This window comes from Gigantopelta aegis, chromosome 4, assembly GCF_016097555.1.
Source record: "Gigantopelta aegis isolate Gae_Host chromosome 4, Gae_host_genome, whole genome shotgun sequence".
Taxonomy (NCBI): Eukaryota; Metazoa; Mollusca; class Gastropoda; order Neomphalida; family Peltospiridae; genus Gigantopelta; species Gigantopelta aegis.
Window position 1 is genome coordinate 74,026,776 of NC_054702.1, and position 25,508 is coordinate 74,052,283.

A 25,508-nucleotide genomic window follows, 5' to 3' on the forward strand; every position below is an offset into this window, starting at 1 on the left:
TGCTTTTGAAATAAAAGTTGCCTCTAATTTCAATTGTTGGATTTTCACTTTCCAGGTTAGTAAAACACAATGTACAGAAGTATTTTAATGTTCGAAAGAGAAATAGATGTTTCAGTCTAGCGTTATTAAGGGAAGTAACTCCACTTTTTACATTTTAATTGTTCGGAATAGAAACTGAAATTGTGTGGTTTCAGTATTTAGCTATTTGAATTAATGGATCAAATAGGTTTGCGACTGAATGTCTATTCATTAGTTAAGCTAGAGTTAATCGATTAAGAGTTAACCCCATATGGGTTAAAGTGGAGACTGATATTGAATATATAGTTTAATGTCATGAATTTGTTAATTAAGAGTTGGGCTAAGGTGAAGATTGATATTGTTGACAGAATGACTGCAGTTTATGGTCATGATAATGTATCAAGTCCTATTGTGGAAATTGATTGTTTAGTCATGCAAGTGCGAGTGCACTATAATAAGAATACAGGTTAGATGCGTTAACCAAGCGTTAGTATTAGTGTTGAAGTCATATTAATGTTGATATTGTAGTGCCTTGTGCATATTCATGTAACATAACTTGACATTGATTACAAAGTTGTCAGATGCCATGCTTTTGAAATACAAGTCGCTCCTAAATCAGTTGTTGGATTTTCACTTTCCAGGTGACTGGTATATTTAGAATCTTACATTTGGCGAGCTTGCCAGGATTGGAAGCATCCTAGATCAACCGTTTTAGGATCGGATGGTTCCTAGCTAATGGATACAGTCGACCCATGTGAACAACTTACATGGAATTGGAGACTTACAACACCAAACCGTTCTGATACCATCTACCTGCATGGACATACACCATGAAACTGGAAAGCTTGATTCTTAACATCAGAACTGTTCTGTATGCACTGGATGCAAAAGACTTACTTGAAGTCATCAAAATGTGCAAAGTTCCTAGGAAAGTTACTGTGAAAACAAGAGCTGACGCCATCGTCGTAATTGAACCCTACCTGGAGAAAATCCCAAAAGATAGGGAGGTAATCCCTATATTGACATCCTTGTGGAAAAACATGAAAGCATTCAAAACAAAGGAGGAGTAAACACACCAATAAGAAAGAACATGAAAATAAGTGGACAGATTGGTGTGGGTAGCGCCATTTCCTTCACATCTTTATCAAGACAAATAAAGGCGGCAATCTAGAAGGGATACAACGATTCAGAGATCGTGGATGCGGTCATTCGTGCAGTTTCAAGTTGGTCAACCTCTCAGAGATTATCTTGATGGCATGGACTTTCTGAATCTGCCAATCTTACGCAAGATTTTGCATTCTTTCTACACAGAGAATCAGCAACCGAGTTATATCAAAAACTGTGCACTATGGCTCAGGAAGAGAATGAAGACCCACAGGACTTTGTACTTCGTGTTTTGGAAACACATCAGAACATTAACTTTGCCTCCCAAGAGGAAGGGTCAGGCTTACAATGTGATGAAGAACCCGTACGTCGAATGGCTCTGAGGGCTATCTACACAGGCCTCAAGGATGGGTTGATTTGTCAAGATTTGAAAACAATCTTGTTGGGAAATCCATCGGATAATGAATTATTGCAGGCTGTGAGTCCTTCTATGGCAGCAGAGGCGGAGAGAAAACGAAAACGGCCGAAGCAGTGAGAAAGAAAATAAACTCATTTGATGCGACCACTGAGAGGACAATCAAGGAACCGAGGGCGGAAATTTGTGCTTTAAACCAGGAACCAGAGGAGAAGAAGCACAGACCAGAATCGAGACCAGCCAGACCCGTGTGAAAGTGTACGGCCTGTTCACAGAAAGGAAACCATTTCCATTGTGACCACTGTTTTAAATGCGGGAGCTCAGAACACTGGAGTCGAGGTTGCCAGAGATCGGGAAACCGACACAGGCTTCAGAAAGGGGACCACCTGAAGCTTTAAACAGAAGGTCCCAACCAGTAAATTCTGAAATTGACTATGGGATAACGGAGGAACGTTATCCACTGAACGATCCATACACACATGAACAGCTTTGTGAAAAGATTAGGAGCCTCGAGAGTATATCACAAACAATTTCATGGAGCATTCATGAGTTCAAAGGAATGAGTTCTCTGCCTTCAAGTGACAGTGCAAAACTGACAAGACTTGTTGTGAATGAATGTCGGGTGACATGTACTATGAACGGTGTAAAGACTGATGTTTTGTGGGACTCGGGGGCTCAGGTGTGCATCATGCCAGAAAGTTGGATACATTCTCACCTGAAAGGCACTGTGGTTAGACCTATTAATGAATTGGTAGGTGATAATCATTTAACTTTACATGCGGCCAATGGGACAATCGTATCATTTACCGGATTAGTGTGTATCCAGTTTAAATTGCTAGATGGACAAACAGAACTTTCAGTACCATTTTTGATTACAAATATGTCAGATTTTAATCAGGTAATAGTGGGGTATAATGTAATAGAACATTACATGAAACAAGGAGAGTCCCCATTAAAGGACAAGGTTATGGTGATGAGGGCATCAGTGGGCGATATAGATTTTAGTAGAGCAAAAGCAGTGGTAACTGTCATCAAAGGGATAGGTGTGAAACTGTAGGTCAAGTAAGGCTGGGTAGGAAAGGGATAGTAATACTGGCATGTACTTCTGAATCTGTGAAATGTTCTGTTCGAACATGTCCGGAGTTGAATGGAATCCCAGTCTTGTCTCAACCGTGTGTGGAAGCAACCTGGCAAGAGGGATTGGAGGTAACCGAGTCTGTAATGAAGCTAAGAGGTGGGAGATACAATCCAGTTTCCATTAGGGTATCCAATACCAATAAGCATGCAGTCACTCTAAAAGGTAAGCTAATGTTGGCCACATTAGAAATGATACAGTCAGTAACCCCACTTAAAGGAAAAGTGGAAGAAAATGAAACTGAAAGTAATACCGACAAGAGTGACAAGGGACAGAAAAGCGATGAGGTAAGGCATACGGGTAAGTGGTATCTACCGGTAGATTTTGGGCAAACTCTTATCAGAGAACAAGAAGAGATAGTCCGAGAAATGCTGCAGGAGGAAAGTAGTGCTTTTACAAAAGATGGAGAAGTAGGGACTATACCTGAACTGCAGTTGAATATTGAAGTTTTGGACAGGACACCAGTACAGAAAACGTACTTGGGAATACCTCCCCCACTGTACAAGGAGGTGAAGGAATATCTGAAAGACTTAATTTGGCGTGGCTGGATTGTTACATCTCGGTCACCATATTGGTAGCTGTGCGGAAGCGGGATGGAAAACTTAGACTCTGCATCGACTATCGCTTACTTAATTGAATGACTGTTCCTGACAGACAACCTATGCCCAGAATACAGGATGCATTAGATAGTCTTGGAGGTAAGAGTTGGTTCTCAGTTTTAACCAAGGAAAGGTGTACCATCAAGGATTTGTAAAAGAGTAGTGTATACTGTATAACGCATTTGTCACCCCATGGTGACTATATGAATGGGTTCGGATCCCATTTGGCCTAACAGGAGCTCCTGCAGAGTTCCAAAGATATATGAATAATATATTGGAAGGTCTCCGGGACGAGTGTTATATGCCATACTTGGACAACATTATTGTTTATAGTGCCTCGCCAAGTGTAGCAGAGAAAGGAGGAAAGTTAAAGCCTAAACTTTTCCACAAAAGTGTGCGTTATCTGGGACACATTGTATCAGCCGATGGATATAAAATGGATCCAGCAGATCGGGAAGCAGTGTTGGCCATGAGAGAGAAAAGGCCACATAACGTAGGAGAATTGAGGAAACTGTAAGGTTTTATTGGCTACTTTCGACGATATATACAAGATTTTTCAAGGAAGGCGAAACCTTTGCATGACCTTCTTAAGGTGAACAATGATCGGGACAAGTCATCAGAGTGAAGAAATAGTGTTGGGAGAAGAAAGGTAGGTCCAGCATCTTCTATACAACCAATCACTTGGACAGAAAAACACCAACAGCAGTTGAATTGTTTGATTGAAACACTATGTTCGGAGCAAATAATGTCATATCCAGATTTTGAAAAACCATTTGTAGTTAATACAGATGCATGACAGCTGTCTTGTATCAAGAAGGCAATGATGGGAAACTACATGTGATAGGCTATGGATCGAGGACACTCAGTCCTGCCGAGCAGAAATACCACATGCATTCCGGGAAACTTGATTTTTTAGCCTTGAAGTGGGCTATAACGGAACGTTTCAGAGATTATCTGTACTATGCTCCTTCATTTACAGTATATATAGATAATAACCCACTAACGTATGTTTTAACATCAGCAAAACTTGACAGCACAAGACAAAGGTGGGTGGTTGAACTTTCAGAGTTTAAATTCGTAATCAAATATAGATCTGGCAAAAAGAACGTAGATGCGGACGGTTTATCATGAATGCCGACAGATATTGAAAAGGTTAGACATGAACAGAGGGAAGAAATTTCACCAGCGTTTCTGTCAGCAGTGGTAAAAACTGTGTGCGCAAACAAAGAGACCCCATGGATATGCACTGTTACCAGTAACTATCTCGATAAAGGTGAAAAATTTGGAGTGGGGTTCAAGAGGTTGTTACCATTGGATATTCAGATGTCTCAGAGACGAGATCATGGGATCGCACCAGTGTTCCAAGCTACATTAGAAGGTCAAAAACCAAGTTTCAGGGAGACACGGTCTTGGCCATTAAATTCCTGGTTGATGATATGAGATTGGGATAAGATGACGGTGAGTTCGGATGGAGTATTGGAGACAAAAGTGACCTTTTCCGGAGGTGAAGCAAAAGTACAAATTGTTGTATCAAAAAAATGTGTACCAGTGGTTTTGGAAGAGCTGCACAATAAGATAGGACACCTGGGAGACAGAGAGGGTATTAGCTCTGGCTCGGGAGTATTTTTTTCTGGCCTCGGATGGACAAGGAAATTTAACAGATGTTTGTCATTGTCTCAAGGATAGGCAACCAAATATCCCAAACCGTGCATTGATTGTCTTCACTTGGAGCAGAGTAGTGGTGGGTATTAATATATATTGGTCATCATGGACCACTTTACCTGTTACCCACTCGTAACAAATCAGCAAACACAGCAGCCAGCAAAATGTTTAATGATTATGTTCTTCACTTTGGTTTCCAGAAAAGTTACACCATGACCAAAGACGTGAGTTTGAAAACAAGCTGTTTGATCACTTACAACATTACTGCGGTATTCAGAAATCTTGTACAACACCATACCATCCAGCGGGTAATGGCCAGGTTGAACGATATAATCGGACTCTGTTGAGTATGCTGAGAACGCTTCCAAAAGAGGCTAAACGCAATTGGAAGGACCATTTTGCTCAAGTGGTGCATGCATATAATTGTACAAAAAGTAACAGTACTGGTTTTTCACCATTCTTCCTGCTATACGGTAGAAACCCAAGGCTACCAATTGATTTCCTTTTTGGTATCGATCAAGACGAGGAAAATGAGAATATGCTGAGAAATGGAAAAGAAGGATGCAGAGAGCATATGATTTAGCAGCGCAGAATTCAGAACAATCTGGAACAAAAGGTAAGAACATTTCTGATAGAAAAGTTCATAGTTCAGTACTGATGCCAGGTGACCACGTGTTAGTGTAGAATCTAGGTGAGAGACGTGGTCCAAAAAAACTCTGTTCCTCCGGGAAAGACTGCATAGATGTAGTGGTCAAGCGAATGGCCGATGACAGTCCGGTTTTTATGATTAAGCCGGAGAATAAAAGGGGACGGGATCGGATTCTTCATCGGAATGTGTTGCTGCTATGTAACCATTTACCAGTGGTTCCTCAAGAACGGGAAGTAGCCTCAAAATCAACATTAATTAGAGGGCGACTTACACCTGTAGATCGCCGAGTGTCGTCGGATGATTCCTCTGATGAGGAAAGTTGTTACAGTGTGATGAACAACCCTACACAGACTGAACCCATACGAACGGAACTGAATCCTGAAGCTGAACCTTTTGTTACAGGAAAACAGTGGAGATCAATGATCAATTGGAGGAGGAAGCTAACTTCAATGAAGATAGTGGTGATGATGGGTAGCAAACTGAGAATGATAGAGATGGAACCTCATGACCATCACCCTCCAGCAGTGTTTACTTACAATACATTGGGTAAACCCTCGTGGAATCTGGATACGAGTAAACAAGTGGAAATTATCAGTTGCACAAAGTGTTACCATATATTGCCCAGATTTAGATTCGAGACAGCTGTATAGGTGTGTAGGTAAAAATAAGTGATTTCCTTTAATATCTTTGGTGATGTGTTTGGTGCTTGTTCAGTATGGATTGGTACATACCTATGGATACTATTCTTAAGGGTAAGTAATACAGAGACCAATTAATCAAGACGTTAAGGAGTTTAACTATGGTACTGATGCGTGGAATAGAATAGTAATAGGGGTACAGTAGCACATGAGTCTGATAAATACCAATTCTCGCCAGGGTGTTTTGTCAGTGGAGATGCATGAAAGCTTGTGCATGCAGTTAATAATTCATTCCAGTTGTGTTGATAGGATTTTTTTTTTTTTTTATGTTAGGACAGCATATTTAAATTGGGGGAGAGTGTAACAAAACGATAAAATCGGAAAAGGAAATATTTGGCTGTCAACTGTATTTACAGTAAATAGCGGATAAAGTACGGAGCTATAGTGTGTGGTGAAGTCTGATTGGCTATTACAAAGTTGTCAGATGCCATGCTTTTGAAATAAAAGTCACTCCTAATTTCAATTGTTGGATTTTCACTTTCCAGGTTAGTAAAACACAATGTACAGAAGACCTACACGTCCCACACCTTGGCAAAAACACAGTTTATGTAAATATTTGTATAACAAATTGACATGTCCAGTTAATTTGATGTTTTGTTAATAAATGGTTATCGCGAACGATGAGTCGCATGACCTTGGGGGTTGGTAAGTTATGTAGGATTATATTAGTAAATCTAAGTTCATGGTTTAGGGAAAATTAATTGTTGCTCTAAAATACTTTATTAATATGATACAGTGTAATTGTTGGATAGGAAATAGTGTATGTTTGTACTCAATTTAAAACAAAGGAAAATAACTAGATGAATACATGTAATTGCCTTGACTGATAGCGCATTATGTAGGTCGATCGGTCTATATGATCGGTCAAGAATTACAGTCTAGCGTCATCAAGGGAAGTAATTTTAATGTTCGGAAGAGAAATAGAAGTTTCAGTCATAGCGTTATTAAGGGAAGTAACTCCACTGTTTACATTTTAATTGTTCGGAATAGAAACAAGTTGTGTGGTTTCAGTATTTAGCTATTTGAATTAATGGATCAAATAGGTTTGCAACTGAATCTCTATTCATTACGTAAACTAGAGTTAATTGATTAAGAGTTAACCCCATATGGGTTAAAGTGGAGACTGATATTGAATATATAGTTTAATGTCATGAATTTGTTAATTAAGAGTTGGGCTAAGGTGAAGATTGATATTGTTGACAGAATGACTGCGATTTATGGTCATGATAATGTATCACGTCCTATTGTGGAAATTGATTGTTTAGTCATCCAAGTGTGAGTGCACTATAATAAGAATACAGGTTAGATGCGTTAACCAAGCGTTAGTATTAGTGTTGAAGTCATATTAATGTTGATATTGTAGTGCCTTGTGCATATTCATGTAACATAACTTGACATTGATAACAAAGTTGTCAGACGCCATGCTTTTGAAATAAATGTCGCTCCTACTTTCAGTTGTTGGATTTTCACTTTCCAGGTGACTGGTATATTTGGAATCTTACACATACACACAAATATTTTTTTAAATTTTAAATGTGCACACTAGTTACTAAAGCCTCTGCATGAAATATTAAAGTATGCGCACAAGTTGTTATTAATGCAAGTATTCTACGCATTCTTGGTACACATGCACGTACAGTATTAAATAGAGCTGCAACTGACTAATTCAGCGGGTAATGAGGGTTGATGATTGGAAAGAAGATGCGATCTCATTCGTGGATACTTCAGTCTCGGTTTCACCAATATCATATAACATATGTTCTTGCTAAAAATCATGGCATTGTACTTTCGGTTCACCATTTAAAGTGATTACTGAGATACCTCTCACTCTTTCGAATAAAAGAATAATCAAATCGTCCTTGTCATCGACTTTATTAAAAACCAACTTGGACTATCAGGACAGATTCATGGATATCGGTGGATGCATCAAAAATGTATCCAGTCCGGCTTTGTCGTAAAAGAAGAAACAATACGGTCGTTGATGGCAGTACTGAAGCCTGCTGGTGTCCAGCTTCGATCAGCGTGTCGTATACGATGGCGTGTATACTCTAGCAGGGGACCCAAGTTTCATGTGGCACATTGATTCCTACGACAAACTATCACCATGTGGAATCTGTATCAATGGCTGCATTGACGGATTCTTTAAAAAGATAATATGGCTGGAGGCTGCCAAAACCAGAAGCGATCCACGTGCTGTTGCTGGGTATGTTGTGGAAGCATGTCGAAAGTTTCAGGGACAGCCGGTGTGTGTACGAACAGATATGGGTCAAGAAAACGTTAGAGTTACCCACATGCAGCAGTTTCTCAGTGAGGGTTATTACCGCTTATAAAAACAACGGAAGTGGTAGTGTTCATTACTAAAATCATTTGTTTTGGGTTTTAAGTAATATATACACTGTCTTTACAAAAATGAAACTATTTTTATTAGCTGGTAATAATGCGATCGATTCATTTGATGAAGATGAAAATAAAAAGAACAGAAAAATGTTATCCCACAGTAGGAGATCAACTTAAAAAAATATCTTTATTATTCTTCAGATATCTTAAAATCTTTATTAAAATAATAATATTAAAACTTTAGCAAAACGAATACCTGTGAATGTCAGACCGACACTGTTTTAACTGAACTACGTTTTAACGGATATAAAAGATAAGACAGCTAGTACATGGTACCAACTTTTCAATACCAGATACTGAGGGGCAAAATAAGGGATAGGTATTTCCACAAAGTCGACCAACACATAATGATATACGGTAACCAAACGTTCACTTTTTTTCTTTTCTTTTTTCTTCTTTTCTTTTTTGCTGTTCAAGTTTTTGTTCGGGTTTGTTGGGGGGTTTTAAATGGTGGGGTGGGGTTGTCGCGCGACCATCTTCGTTTAATTTTCAACTAGCGAGAACACTGTATACAATTTAATGCCATTCACTGAACAATTTTCATGTCATATTCACCGAAAATTTGGGAAACTTCGTCTCAGAAATACCATGTTCCGTTAAATGTTAGCTTATGTGGTCCATGATTCCATTCATAACAAATTATTGTTTACTGACATAAATTGAAGAAATATGACAATACAGAAAAATGTGTATACAGAAAAATAACCTTTCAGCCAAGTTTATTTGTTGCAAAGGTCAGTTTAAAAAAAATTGCCGTCGCATACACAAAATTGCCGTTGGTGGGCCCTTTCATCGACGGTATTTTTTTTTTTTAAATTGCCGTGGGTGATAAATTCTTAAGTTCGAGCCCTGGTTTTTTATGTCGTTGTTTCAAGACATAAAACACGACGGTTACTTCTCTGGAGATTTCTTCGACAAGAGCATAATCCAAATTCTTTCTCTGCATATTATCACGGTAATACATTTACCAGCAAGTGAAACATAATAACTATGCATGATATGTTATACAGTCACTTAACCATATGATGCATATCCAATGTAATTAAAATTAAATCTTAGTTTGTTTCTGCCATTTACCAACACAAAGATCTAAACACATCTTGTGGTCTTTGTCCCATTGATCTTTGGTGAATTCTGAGGCAATATAACGCTAAGGGGTAGTCTAGACAATGAAATAAATTAGCAGTTCAGCTTATGTTCCATCCTCTGACAGACACGATCAAAGGCGCTAGGTAATACGGACCACTGCTCCAGAATGAATAAAAATTTAAAGGCCAGCCAATCAGATAACTCCTCTTAAGTTTAAAAACTGGACTGCATTGTGGACATGATATGAGAGTGAAAATGCCCTCCCACATTAAATAACACGGGCTTTAACTGGTCTATATTTGTAAACCACACAACATCGCGTTCCCTACAGAATGGAGGTTCAGACAAGCCCAGGGTCATTGGCGGATATTTAGTAAGCAATGGCCATGTGTTTCAGAAGATGTTTATTTATCTGTCGGACAAAAACAATATATTATGGACTCATAATCAGTCTATAGGAATATTGTGTACTCCTTTAAATCTTAGTTTTGAACGTAGTGGCAACAAGATCATATTAAACTTTTAAAAAATTGATATATCGGCTACTACAAATAGTTATTGTATATTAAGTAACTTTGTTCCCATGCACTCTGTTACATAACACGACTGATGTATTAGTGGGGTTTTCCTGTCACACCATCCTCTGCTTCAATATAATTTCCATTTGAAACCTATTTTATTTGCTTGTTTTCCTCAATTTCGTAATATTTCTGTATTTGGTAACGACTTCCCCTCAAAATGTTTTAAAAAATGTTAATAACCTGTTTTGGAAGGACTGTATTCAGGCTTTTTACGACTTCTCGACAGCAATAAAAGTAACATCCTTTGAAGATTTCTTATCTGAACCAATTTTTTAATAATTCCCAAATAAAAATTGATAGGAAAACATTTTTGAAAAAGAAATGGCTTGAGAAAGGCATTTCTCAGATTTGCGATCTTGTTAATGTGCGAAGAGATTTTTTGACTTTAAATGAATTTAATGATATATACGAGTTAGATGTTTCTTTTCTAGAATACCATGGCGTCGTTAATTCCGTTAAGTCATATTTTAGGAAAACAAATATTTAAAAAGTTGAAACAAATATCTCCGGTTCAACGGTCACTTTGCTCTATTAGAAAAGGCTCAAAATTATATTATTATACATTAACGTTGTCGAAAATTCCGAATATTGCCATACTAAAATGGCAACTTTATTTCACTTCCAACCTAAACTGGTCTGTTATCTACTTAAAGCCATTTATAACCACTCAAGAAATAAAATTAAGATGGTTCCAATATAGAATTTTACACAGGATACTGACTACCAACACGTTTGCTTATAAACTAAAACTTATTGACAGTGAAATGTGTACTTTTTGTCATGAAATGCGAGAATCTATAGAACATCTATTATGGGAATGTAAAGTTGTTCAGGTTTTTTGGAACAATTTTTTTAATTGGTTATTAAAATCTTGTAATCATATATTTAACCTAAATTTATCATTTGAACTTGTTATATTTGGATGTAAAAGTAATACTAAAACAGATAATATTTTTGATTTATTATTATTGTTAGCTAAGTATTTTATATATAAATGCAAAGTGCAAAATGTACAGTTAAACATTACTCATTTCCAAAACGAAGTTAAACAAAGATACCTGACTGAGAAACATATTCACTACAGTAAAAACTGCTTTAATAAATTCGTTACCAAGTGGGCAATGTACCATTCTCTATTTGATATATAATTTTAAAATTACTTTTGTTCATTCATTTGTTTTCATCAGCCCCAACAGGTCACGTAAAATTGATGTAAAGTAAAACACCTTCATATCTGTATGCCTATTGTATATCCTACTGAAATGTTGTTACAAATAATGATAAATATGTACATAATCAAAACACGTGCGTGTGTGTGTATGTGTGTGCATATTTGTTTTTCCTTTATCCTCTCTCTCTCTCTCTCTCTCTCTCTCTCTCTCTCTCTCTCTCTCTCTCTCTCTCTCTCTCTCTCTCTCTCTCTCTCTCTCTCTCTCATTTTCATATTTTTCATATATCATTATATACTTTAATTTACTCTAGATACTTGTTAAAATCCAGGTCCTTGTGAATATATTATTTTAATTAAGTCTGCCTATAAAGTAGTAACTACATTATGTGTGTATAAATTTAGTCCACTTAAAATTGTGCCCTACAATACACTGTAAGCTTTAGTCAGTGAAATGAATATTAGCCATTCCCTATATATTGTCATAGTGGAACATTTACAACTATATTCAAAAGAAATGTATATGTTAGCTGTGTATATACGATTCAAATAATTTGTATGATGTCACCTGCCAATTTTGCAATAACTTAGACTTTAGTTACTTAGGGGCTAGCAATCAGACCAATTAGTGTAAAACTAAATTATACATACTCTTTAAAAAGAAAATAGAATTTGAAAGTTATTTTAACATCTTAAATAAAAAAAAATGACATTACTTTTCTAGTCAAGTGGTCACGTAGATGGTCAAGTGTACAGAGAGAACAAAGAACATGTAAATTAGTTAATATAGACGATATCGGAGATGGGTTTCATTATCTATTTATATGCAATAAACATAAAAGATGCGTGAATGAGACTGCTAAACAAATATTATTTTGTGAGACCTAATGTGATCAAAATGAAAGAATTCATCAACCGCAAACGTGCCCGTACTCTTAAAAAGCTGCGTGAATTTATTAATATTATAAATAGTTTGTTTTTTTTCTCCTAAAAACCTATTTCATTTTGTTTGATTTTCTGTTGTTGATTTTTCAAATTTGTATCTATTTATGTTTATATTTATACCATAGAGATATAACTCTTGCGCGCATGTGTATATATATATTTATTTGTTATATGTATATAATTCTCTGAAGCTGCCGGTTGGTGGCTTTAAGCGAAATAAAGATCTGTTCTGTTCTGTCATATTCAAAAGTAATTCATATTTTAGCTGTGTATTTTTTATGGTGTCACCTGCCAATTATGCAATAACTTAGACTTTAGTTACTTAGTGGCTAGCAATATGACCAATTAGTGTGAACCTAAATCACAGCAATCAAGAGCACTATGAATTTTAATTTTTGCCACCAGTTGTTACTCAATCTACCAACAAATGTACAAATGTATTATTATTATTATTATTATTATTATTATTATTATTATTATTATTAATATTATTTGTCTGTTGTTTCTAGCGTTCCTGTTAGTATTACTGTATTATTATTTGATTATTATTTATTTTTATTTTTTATTTTTTTATTTTTTTTGGGGGGAGGGGGGGTGTTGTTGTTGTTATAAATAATCGAATTAATGGTTTTTAAGTAATTTTAATTGTTTCAATGAACTAATTTAATTCCTTTTGTAAACAGTGATCATGGAATAGTAATAAGATTAGTTTAATATTTAAAAAAAAAAGTTCGATCTTGGCCGTGGTCCGCTGCCTGCTACTGAATAGGGGGAGCTGCTTTGGGGTGGGGAAAGGGTTAACTGGAGATGGGTTAACTGGGCTCATATTCGTATGGTTGTTTGGTAAAATAGGATTTAGTTTACCCCTGTTCCCTCCCCTTATCTTCTTGGAGGACGATGCGCAGGGATCGTTTAGGTTTGGAGGATTTCGTTGTTGTTGTTGTTGTTTTGGGGGTTTTGGATGGCGGGTCTTTTTTTTTATTATTATTATAATTATTTTAAATATATATAAACGGGGGGTGCTTGGGGATGGGGAAGGGGGACTGGGGACGGGTTATCTGTAGGGTGTTTTGGCAAGTTGGGATTTTTTATAGGTTGTCCCGACTGCATTCTTTCCCTCCCCCTTTCACCGTGAAACAAAGTGAACAAGGACAACGTGTGCACCAGTTACGTATTCTCTTTCGTGTTATTGTTTCTTTACACTATTATCCTGTTCAATTATTTAGATCCAAAGTTTTTTGCAAATGTTACGTTTATTTCCTATTCGATATTTGTTTTCTTTGCATTTACATGAAAACAAACCCAAACCCCGACAGGTTTTATATACAAATCATCATATAAAATGCACGAAGTTGACTTAATTCCACTTTTTAAAAATCTCTGTGTGTTCGGAATGCACGTTATTTCTCCTATAAATAACTAAGGTCATTTGCATATCAAAAGCATCATTCTATAGTGCGTTTCAAACTAATATTCGGTTCTATCGTCCTATCCGCACAAATCGTAGTATGACCTATATTTAAGAAAATATCTGTAAACATGAAGCAGGCGCGGATTCAGGTGGGGAGTTCAAGTGACAAAAGCTCAGTTTGAAAAAAAAATATGTATCAAATATTATAATTATATTGTGGAATACACAAGCGCGCGCGCTGAAGGGAGAGAGAGAAAGAGATAGAGAGAGAGAGAGAGAGAGAGAGAGAGAGAGAGAGAGAGAGAGAGAGAGAGAGAGAGAGAGAGAGAGAGAGAGAGAGAGAGAGAGAGAGAGAGAGAGAGACGTGATTTATGTAACGACGCACTCAACATATTTTAATCTATGGTTATATGGTTATAGGGAGAGAGAGAGAAGAATATGATATGCATGCGATTGGTGGAGGTGTGACCCTCTGCACAACCCCAACCCCACTTAAGGCTTCTTTTGTATATGGAGCGGGACGTAGCTCAGAGGTAAAGCGTTCGCTCATGGTAGGTCGACTGATCTATCCCACATGGTGGACCCATTGGGTTGTGTCTAGTTCTAGCCTGTGCACCACAACTGATGTATAAAGGCTGTGGTATGTGCTATCCTGTCTATGAGATGGTGCATATAAAACGTCCCTTATTGCTTATCAAAATTGCTTATCGGAAACAGTGGGCCATGTGGCGGTAGCGAGTTTCTTTCTCACTGTCATAATGGTCCTTAACCGTTTTGTCTGACGCCACATAAACGTATATCAAATGCGTTGAGTGTGTCGTTAAATAAACATTTCTCTCGTATGTATGTGTAGTCTATATGCATTTCTAGTCGATTAGTTTATAGGTTGTTAGGTTGTTTGATAGTGAATGATATGGAAATAAATTGTTTTTGGTGTAAAATAGTTCATGCATACATTAAAGTAATACTCCTGATGGGTATGGAGAAATAACTTCATCAGTCGACTAACTAATTTCTTCATCACTATCTTCGTTAAGGGGGACTACCACAGGGGGTATTTTATTTCTTGTAAAACTATTTTGTTTTCTAAAATCTTCTTCGATCTTTATTACATGTTTAACTGCGTCAGAGAAGTGTGTAGGTGTGACAGAGTTCAATGCATGTGCAAGTTCTCTCCGCACCGTGGTCATTTTACCATCATTATGACGAACTATGTGCTCTTTGACTTGACTCCGATCAGTTCTATCGGATTGACTTCAGAATGTCTTGGCGGCAGTCTTAGACACAAGTGCCCATGACGTTCAGCAATATCATCAGTAATAAATTGCTGTGCACATTTGTTATTTTTCGTAGCCGGGGCCATGCCCCCCCCCCCCCCCCCAAATCCCGGGACAGTTTTACCTTTTCGCTTATTAATAACATTAAAAAGGTTCCTGTGTCATATCCCACTACACTACTAGCAAAACAGCTAGATAATTAACATTTGATAATTAACATATTCTCTCTACCTAGCATTTTCTTAGAAAATGTTATGCTAAGAGCTAAAAATGACCTTTAAAAAAACACTGCTCTGCAGACTGATGGGTGGGATCTCCCCGCACCCCCCCCCCCCCCCCCCCCCGTATGAAACCCTGAGTATAACCCTCAGAGATCAATCAACGAAGATCAGCATTAGTACCAAAACTGAAAGAATACCAACGTCGCGGAGCGAAAGTCAAGTTGGTGTACGATCAATTATTTGTGGCCGGACGTGCATATCACCCATCTACCGACAGAGACCCGAACAGACCGAACTACCAACAACGCAGACCTAGCAATCGGCCTGAACTAAGTCCCAATCAGGATAACCGCACACCGCAAAACCCAGTCACAAGAGCAACGCTGGCTGCGAATGATAGCCCGAACACTAATCCAGCTACAGCTACTCCTACGTCTTCCTAGGACACACAGTAGGAGGAGATTAAACAGTCCCCTCACGACTTAAAACTATTATAATGGAACATAAAGGAGGCCTGGAGAAAAAAACTAAATGGCTTATAGTTTTGTGCATTTATAAGAACGTACGACGTTGTGTATTTTTCAGAATGTTGGATATCAAAACATACACACGGGGGTGGTTCAGTTATTTTCGCGAAAAACTCATTCAAACCGTATATTTCTCCCATCCCTAGCCATGAAAGACAGGCGTATTCTATGACGTCAGCCCATGCGGAATAAATCGGTATTGCATAAAATCCACCGCAGACCTTTGCAAGAAGGTGCAATCTTTTGTTGCATGCTACAAAAATCGTATGTCGTTGCATCGTGTGCGCTAGCCTGTGATGAAATTATTATTGCAGGCAGAGTCGATACGGCGTCCTGGCAACAGCGTTGTTCTACTGAGGTCTCTGTTTCGTGAGTAGAAGACGCATATTTATTAAAATACACTATACATATATTTGTTGACACGTAATGTGTTGAGTGTGTCGTTAAATAAAACATTTCTTTCTTCTTTCTTTCTGTTATTTGTCCTGTGCTATCTCGGTGAAGCCGATACACGCCGTTGACATGGTTACAATCTAGTAAGTGGAATTTCTGTGGGGTTTTGTTTTGTTCTGTTTTGGGTTTTTTGTTTTTTTTTTTTTTTTTTTTTTTTTTTTTTTTTTTTCGGGGAGGGGGGGTATATATATATATTTATTTTTTTATTATTTTTCTTCTTTTTTTTCTTTTTTTTTGCGGAGGAGGGGGTTGTGGGGTTTCTTTACGATTTGTGTCTGGACAAAATATGGGGGAAAACATTATATACCGGTATATTTTCCATTTAAAGAATTTCCCCTGAAAAACAGAACCACCTGAATTCGTTTCGGGAATTTCCGTAAGTTTTTATCCGTGAAGTCACGAAGGGAACTCCTTTCGATAGTCAGCGTCATTGTTCAATGCTTCTTGTGTTTTTATTATGATTAAAAGGCGTGTTGTTGGCGGCTGTAGCAATACAAAAGCCGATAAATTTAGTCTTCACGCATTTCCTAGTAATGTTTCTGTGAGAAAGCTGTGTGCGAATTTGATTAAAACAATGTGGAAAGACTGGACAGGAAGAAAATGCCGGAGACCGTTGCGACAGCAGACACTTTAGTTTCGATTCGTCCGAACTGGCTTGTCGGCTTAAGCGAGATATGGGAATACCATGTGTTATGGCTTTTAAAAAAGATGCCGTACCAACAATTTTTCTGCGACACAAAACAAATGACAACAAGCTGACGCCATCCACATCGAAACGACCTTGGGGTGCATATCGTCAAAGTCCCAAACTGCTTTACGCTTCAAACTCCGGTCAGTTTGTTTTCTCATGCACGGTTCGTGCAATCAACCAGATCCGATATGTTGCCGTTTGCATCTCGTTCATTTGTGAGGTTTTTCTTTACAGTTCGAGAACATTTTCATTAACAATAAAGTTCAGACAAGTAAGTATCTATAGCCTAGTCCGTCCCATCTTACAAAAATGTTTTTTGTAAATAACACAAAAAAAGAAGCTATTTTTGTATGCATCTTAGAAAACAATCGGCTCAGAAATAAATAACTTGTAAATTCCATAGTATGAAAAAAAGACGTTACCTGTGAGACAGACTATAAATACATTAAATTAATTTTACTATACCTTCCCACAGAGAACACCTTTTTTCATATTATGGAATGTGCTATAAGTTAGTTATTTCTAAGCCGACTGTTTTCACAACTGCTCACAAAAATAGTATTGTTTTGTTATTTCCAAAACAATTTTACTCTCTTTTTTTTTACGTCAAACGAAATTGAAAGTATTCACACAAAAAACATCTTTATAGAGGGATGGGACGGACTAAAAGTCGTTTTGTTTATTTCTTAAAATTACTGATAACGGGTCCACTTGACTCGTAGAATTCAAGAGTTATGTATCCTCTTTTCTACTACACAAGTATTAAAACATACAGTGTAGCAAAATAATTCGCACGAAAAGTTAAAGAACAAAACAAGAATAAAAGTTGTAAATTAGTGGTAAGCTGTCTCCACGACCATTTTGATCGTCATCTGTCAGACCAGTGGTTCGTAGGAAGATGTTCCAGGTTCAAACTGATAAGGCATTATTTGTTGTGTTGCACAAATATTAGTCCAGTCGTCATTACTACACTATTTATCATCGAAAGAAGAATCGCATGATAATTGAGCTTGGCAGTTGCTGTCGGTCCCACTTTCGCTTGCGATGGAAGTCATCTCGTGGTAGGTTTCTGTGAAGCGAGTTCCCTCCATGACATCACGGCTATTTACTGACAAATGTTTTTACCGAGAATTTTACTCGGTCGTTTCGGGTAGTGTTCTACGGGAGTGATGTTTTAATACTTTTATGGGGCATTTTCGTAATTATTGATTTGAATATCGGTGTAAAATATTGCAATGAATTAAGAAAGCATTTAATTGTGGAATTTGAAAGTTTAGTGTATGGTCTGGAAAAGCACTTTAACATTCGGTGACGTCACGTAAACGGCAAAATAACGCAAGAAATGCTTTTTACATTTCATAAAAACAAGGAAACCTGCTGTCATAATGAAATTATACTATCATTTTCGGTTTATACTTTTAGTATAAACCATTTTTGGTTACGATCTTTTCAATGGTTATCAACAAAATAAAAAATAGAAAATGTAGGTTTTTCACATTTTCCCCAAATCCTCCATTATGTATCCATGTGGGACAGGGCTATTCCAACCTCGCGTACATAATATGATTGTCAACAAAGTATGTACCCTTGGGTGGACTAGTCCTGTCCCACATGGACACATATGAAGAATTCTTTTAATCTTTATTACATGTAAAATATGACAGTGTTATTTGGTTGAAAATAGATAGTTCAATTCTTGCCCCTGATTACGACATCTACCTGGCGTGTGTATATGTACCACCCTCAAATTCCACTTTTTATAAACAATACGGCTGTGACTTGTTTTATGAAATTGAAAAAACAAAATGTAGAAAATTATTGAAATAAGGGGAACATGATGATAATAGATCTTGATAGCAGAACAGGTAACCAACCAGATGTTATTGTAAATGATCGTTTACACAGTACAATGCTTAATACATAACAATCATTGTTTATATATGCAAATGATGTGCATTTGGTTGACCGTACAAATCCGGATATCGTAAACAACTTTGGTAACAGGTTATTACACATATGGAAAAGCGCTTCTCTTCGTATTGTTAACGGAAGACATAAAGATGTTTTTTTCTAACGATTATACATTCTGTGGTGCTACGGGTTAGAGTGTAATCGATTATATCGTTACAAGCAGTGAAATGTTTTAACTGATTAATAAGTACATTGTGTGTAGTTTTACTGAATATTCTGACCACGCCCCCTTACATCCGAATGTAAAATAACTATAGGGAATGAGCCAAATTATAATGTCAATGGAATATATAGTATAAACATCAGGGCGCGATGGCAATACGTGTAAATTATGACACACAGAGCCCCTATTAATAGCATAGATTTTTATATCACAGGAATCTGGTAATGATGCGGTTAATATCCACTGATAAATGAAAAAAAAAGTATGTCGCCTTTTTGTAAAATACTACCAAAACAGAACGACAGTAAGAGATAAGAAAACACAACAGAATTCTGATAAGCCTTGGTCTAACGCTCCGCAAGGCTCAATGGGTAGGTGTAAACCACTTGCACCGACCAGTGATCCATACCTGGTTCAACAAAGGCCATGGTTTGTGCTATCCTGCCTGTGGGAAGCGCAAATAAAAGATCCCTTGATGCTAATCGGAAAGAGTAGCCCATGTATCTGTGTGGTCCGTAACCATATATCTGACACCATATAACCGTAAATAAAATGTGTTGAGTACGTCGTTAAATAAAACATTTTTCTTTCCTTGGTCTAACGATGATATGAAACGACTATATCGTATATACAGAAGTACACTGAACGATTTTAATAAATCAAAAAATGCTCGCACGCATAGACAGCTTACGACGCCGAAAAAAAAAGTTATAAAATTAAAGAATCAACACTTTCAAGAAATTACCTGCAGTATGAGGGTAATATGTTGGAATATTTAAGAATTAATAATCCAAGAGAATTTTATAGCAAATTTAAAAATGAAAAGTCCTTACATTCCAGTCTTTCGCTGAATGAACTATTTCAATATATGAATCCCTGTTCGGTAGTTTTGATGAAAATTAAACTGATCAAGTTGTATTTGATAGTCCGGGATCCAAGGGCTTGAAATGTTGATGGACCTGACTCCGCACAACACCCTTTTGCTTTGCTATTTATTTGTTAGAACAGACCTTCAGGATAAACCTTTGGGTGGTCTGCTTTGCTGGAAACATTGCAAACAAAAAATATGACCATATGTTCATGTATACTGCTTTTCGTTGAATCGCGGGCTGTATTGAATCGGAGCATTTGAGATTTCATCAATTGTTTTAGCAATTAACCACCTATAATTTTAATTACTTTTCCTGATGGACAAGCAGAAGTACAGACAGCAACCAGCCACGAAAATTGAAGTATATCCATATTGTTTTTTAATTTTACTTTTGAAATTAATGTGTTTTATACCCAAACCTAAACTGGTTAAAAGCACACTAACTGTATGCACATTAAAACAACTGTAGTTTTAGTATTTTATAACTATTAAACCCTAAACATATGGCAAACTGTCATATGTATGTGCATGTTTATATTTACATGCTAGTGAGTAATGTCAGTGAAACTGTAAAATTACACATCGATCATTTTATGGAAGCAAATAAAATCTGTACAAATCAAAACCGTAATAGAAGGCAGATCAGTAATGAACTTCACATCAAAACACTGTCTATTAATACAGCATATAATTTGAGTGTTTTATTTAAATAAATATTAGATGGTTATTTAGATTTTAAAATATGAATAATAATAAATGTCATCAAATTTATTCAAAAAAGCAAATGAAGTTTGTACCATCTTATCTTGGAGGTAGTATTTAAACACCTTGCAGCAATGTGTAGACTGCTAAATTTATAGGAATAACTGATGAAACGGTTCCTTTTTTTATCATTTGCTTTATAAGATACATTCAACTGTATGAATGTCAGCTATTTTTTTAATTGATATGTTCTTATGCTTCCATACTTGAAAATATAAATATCGTGAAACAATAGAGTTGACATTTTTTGTTCAGTGTGCCGTCATCGGCCAATTATCAGGATCTCTTTTGACATTGTTAGTCCATTTACGAGTTTAGAAAGTATTTTTAATTAATTAATAATAATACATTTGCCATTCAATTTTAATATTAATGCTGCAACCATAAACTGGTATATCGCGATATTTCAACTTGATACGAATCGCGTTACAGTTTTGCATATCGCGGTTTTTATACGTTGTTTCCAAGTTGTAATAAGTTTTACCAGAATTAAGCTGATATCTTTGAATAAGCCTCTCACTTTCTAGTGAATTTAAGAAAATAGCAACCCCTCCCCAGTAAAAATAAATAACTACATGTACTATACACAGCGAATCCAGAAATAGTAGCCATGCTGATTTCTGTGAAGAAAGGTATGGACTAAATGATTTAGCATATCCGTTGTAGTTAATAAACAAAGTTTATAAAATATTTATTCCTTCTGCTTTCATTTGAATATATAAATATAAATAATATCAAATATATATTGCAATACAGTTTTGACCATTCTGTGGCACTTTATTGAATATATAGTAATATAATCATTAAGAATCATGATCCAACGAAGTTCCATGCTACTGTGTATTATTATTATTTTTAATTATTGTCATAAATGTGTGTGTGAGAGAAAACAAAATCTGCAAGTTTGCACTATGCCCTATAGAAGTAGTTTGGTGTATCACAGTTCAGTAGAAAATATGAGAATCAATAAATTAAAGTGTGCCTCTCAAGAAAAGCGGCAAGACTTTGGTATCAAATTAACACATTATGTTTCGATCATGGATTTAAGCGTTGTTCTTGTTTTCGGTTACTGCACTTCTTTTAATTAAAAATGTAGATTGTCTACCCTTACCCATAGTCACATATTGAATGGCTTCTCTTTTAACATACTGAAGGTTGACACAATTCCACAATACTTTATTGTGTAGAAGCTATCCCTGCTATTGGTAATGCTTCACAATATTATTTTAGTAACATCTGTTATTATTCCAAAAGATAGGAATTTAGAAGTATTATTTGAAATGTGGAAGCTGGTACAATGAAGTTTACTTACTGCTTCTATCCAGCAAGTTTATCATTCCTGTCAATAGTTAATTATTCACTGCTGTCTAATTTCCTTAGATCACCAGTGCAAAGACAAGCCATCATACATTTCACATTAGCCTTTGATTATGTACAGCCTCGCAGGTTCTAGCTTATATTTTGCATCGACAGTACTTGGGACATCTTGCAGTGATCAGACTCCTTCAGCATCACTGTTGCACATCTCATTAAAATACAGTTTCGGTAGAAGAATGGCTTTTGCCCAAATTAAAGAAAATGCCAGAATCTGGATAACACCATTTATTCATCTTAATATTACTACCAAACAGCTATATAGGGCTGCAAACGAATCACTGCACATTTTTACATGGATTTTAACTAATTTTGAGGGTTTAATGATGGAAATACATGGTAAAAGGTCTCAGGTTAGCACATTTTCCGGAATATCTGTATCATTTCTGCCCGAATTTGAGGTTTTGCTCCAGCACTAGGGGGCAGTTATTACCCCCTCTCCTATCTCCTATGCTTATGTAAGTTGCTGCTGCCAATGCTAGACAGGTAACAGGTTAATACAGGTCACTTATCAATCAAGAATTCAGTGTAATTAAATGTCTACCATAACTTTATTCAACATTCAGGGTAGCTGATGGTTTCATCCATAGATGTTTTTCTCTATGTACATGTATGTGAAGAAAAAAAAACATTATCAAAAACACCAACAGTTAATATTTTATTTAATAAATTAGATTTTTTTATAACGGTCATTGAAACTATAAACCCAGTGTCAATGATGTAAGACTTATAGTTTGTGAGAAATGGGGCTAAACGCAACACTTTAAAGTTGAGCTAAATATAAAAGATGATGCCATTACCACAAATACCGCCGCTATTGTAAAGGTAATACATGTACCTATGTCTCGTCTTTTTACTTCGTAAAGGCAATACAAATCATCCAGGGGGAACAGAACAATCGACTAAGACAGGTGGCCTTTGACTATGGTTAGCGACTCGTTTAGATTTGACTGTACTTCCATTTCTCATTGCATAGTCATTGTTTCTTCTCATAGGTGTTTAAACATTACTTTCGTCTTCGTAGATCCAAAGTAGAAAGGGGAACACACAAGGTTGGTCAAAATATCCATACACATATACTCACACCGATACAGATTTGTGTTTAGTTCAGGTAGGAAGTGATCCTTCAAGCTTAGATAGTTTCCATAGGTATGGAATTGATCAGCATCATTAATAACAGTTTAGCATTGGGATTGGGGGGGGGGGGGGGGGGGGGGGGGGGGGGGGGTGTTAGATTGACAATGGGCGGGCCACATGGTTGTTCACAATCTTCCTGGTACACGTATTTATAACACGTCTATGAATCCATGCGTCAGAACGCATAGCATCTGTTGAACTGATTTTTTATTTCTTTTCTTTACGTTTAATTTGATTTTCGTGCATATGTCCAATTAATGTTCAAGCACGCTATCCTGGGCACTTACTACAGTTATCTGGGCTGTAAGTCCAGGTCAGTGGGTCAATGGTTAATTGTTTGTCATTATTAGAATGCATTTAATGAGCTACAGTAACAAGAGGTTTTGTAGGGAAGAACATAATAAAAAAAAATATATTATTTTTATTTTATTTTTTGCTACAAAAATATTGCATAGTATATGTATAAATGTAGCCATAATTTTTGTTTGCAAAATTTTTGGCAAAGCAGACCACCCAATTCTATCACACGAAGGTCTATTCAAACAAATAAAACACAAAATAAAAGTGTGTTAGGTGAAGTCAGGTTCAACCCATTTTTGAGGGTTTTGATACCTGTGGATCCCGGACTATGATGTTGATGACGACAATACTTGTGTATATGGAATTCTTGATGCTGAAATCATGGTAGAAAAAATTAAAGTAGTGATCAACAATCTTAAATGGAATGATTCTTGTGGCCCTGGTGGACTTTTAAATTAACATTTTATGGAATGTAAAGAAATATTGATACTTTGCTATTAACTCTATTTAATAAAATTCTAAATTCTGTTTTTTTTTTCCTGCGAGCTGGTCAGCAGCAATAATTGACCCCTCCGTACGGCGTGATTGACAACCGCGCTGGACCAATCATGTTTTGCGATTCAAAAAACGCGGGCCCAACTTTGCTTGGACGCCATTAGGTTAGACAACATACTTGTTTTCGATGTGTAACGTTTTTGTATAGTTAGCATTAAAATTAGTTAAAATAATTGTCTACTCCAACTGAATTATAATCATAGTAAAGATATACTTCTGCTGACATGTGTTAACAGCGATGACAACTATGCGGAGCCTAGGATTGACGTAAAATCAGTGTTTTCCTGCGAAACCGTCACATGGTACTGGAAGTGATTTTTTGCCGAAATCCATCATAATTCAACTGATATATAAATTCTACGGATCCATGACGTTTCGCCCCCCCCCCCCAGCCAGTTCGCCCCCAGTCAGTTCGCCCCCGAATAATCTGTCAGTTCGCCCCCACGAAGTGCCAGTTCGCCCCCAAATCGTTTCCAGCCAAAACAACACCTGTTGAAATGGTATATTTTTCGAAACACTTTTACTTTTGTTTTCAAAAAAACAACATAACGCAATAATATCAATATAAATAAATTTTCTTTATTAAAATAATTGCACCTTTCTTACCTTTCAGCATTAACTTCAAATATAATATTTATTACAAGCAATACAGATGTGGAGGCACTGAATAGGAGACAACAATGACGTCATTACTTGACATAAAAATGACGTTAAACATATTGAGCACTACATTAACAGCACAAAAGAGGAGAGAACCACACTAGAAACGTTTTTGAAGTTCGTCACAGATATTGTTTTCATAATCCATAGAGTTTTGCACATTCCTTGAGAAGACGACTGGCCGCCATACTGTAAAAGTAATTAATTAATGCACTATTACGGTTCACTTGACCGCAGGTGTGTGTGTGTTTCAAACTTGTTATAACAATTACAGGTAGAACAAAGGCTACAGTGAATATCAAGATGAGGCCACGTTGTCATTACGAATCAAAGCGACAAACACCTTCAACCGACATCAAAGTACCATGATTACGCCGATATATGTATAGCGCGATAACTTGTGAATACCGTTCCTTCTTCGCTTACGTATTAACTGATTGGGTTTATTTTAAATCCTGCCCACCTCAAACTCACCTCCCCCACGTAAGTTAAATTAAGTTTCACCTTTCATTTTAAGAACGTGTTTAAACCAATTATACTTACCTGATTTAGTTTTTTTATTTCGTAATATGAGCTTCGATTTCTCGAAGAAGAAGAAAACTAATTATACCTGCCTACCTGCATTTGGGGTGGGGGCGAACTGGGGCGAACGATACACAGTCAGACGAATGGCCA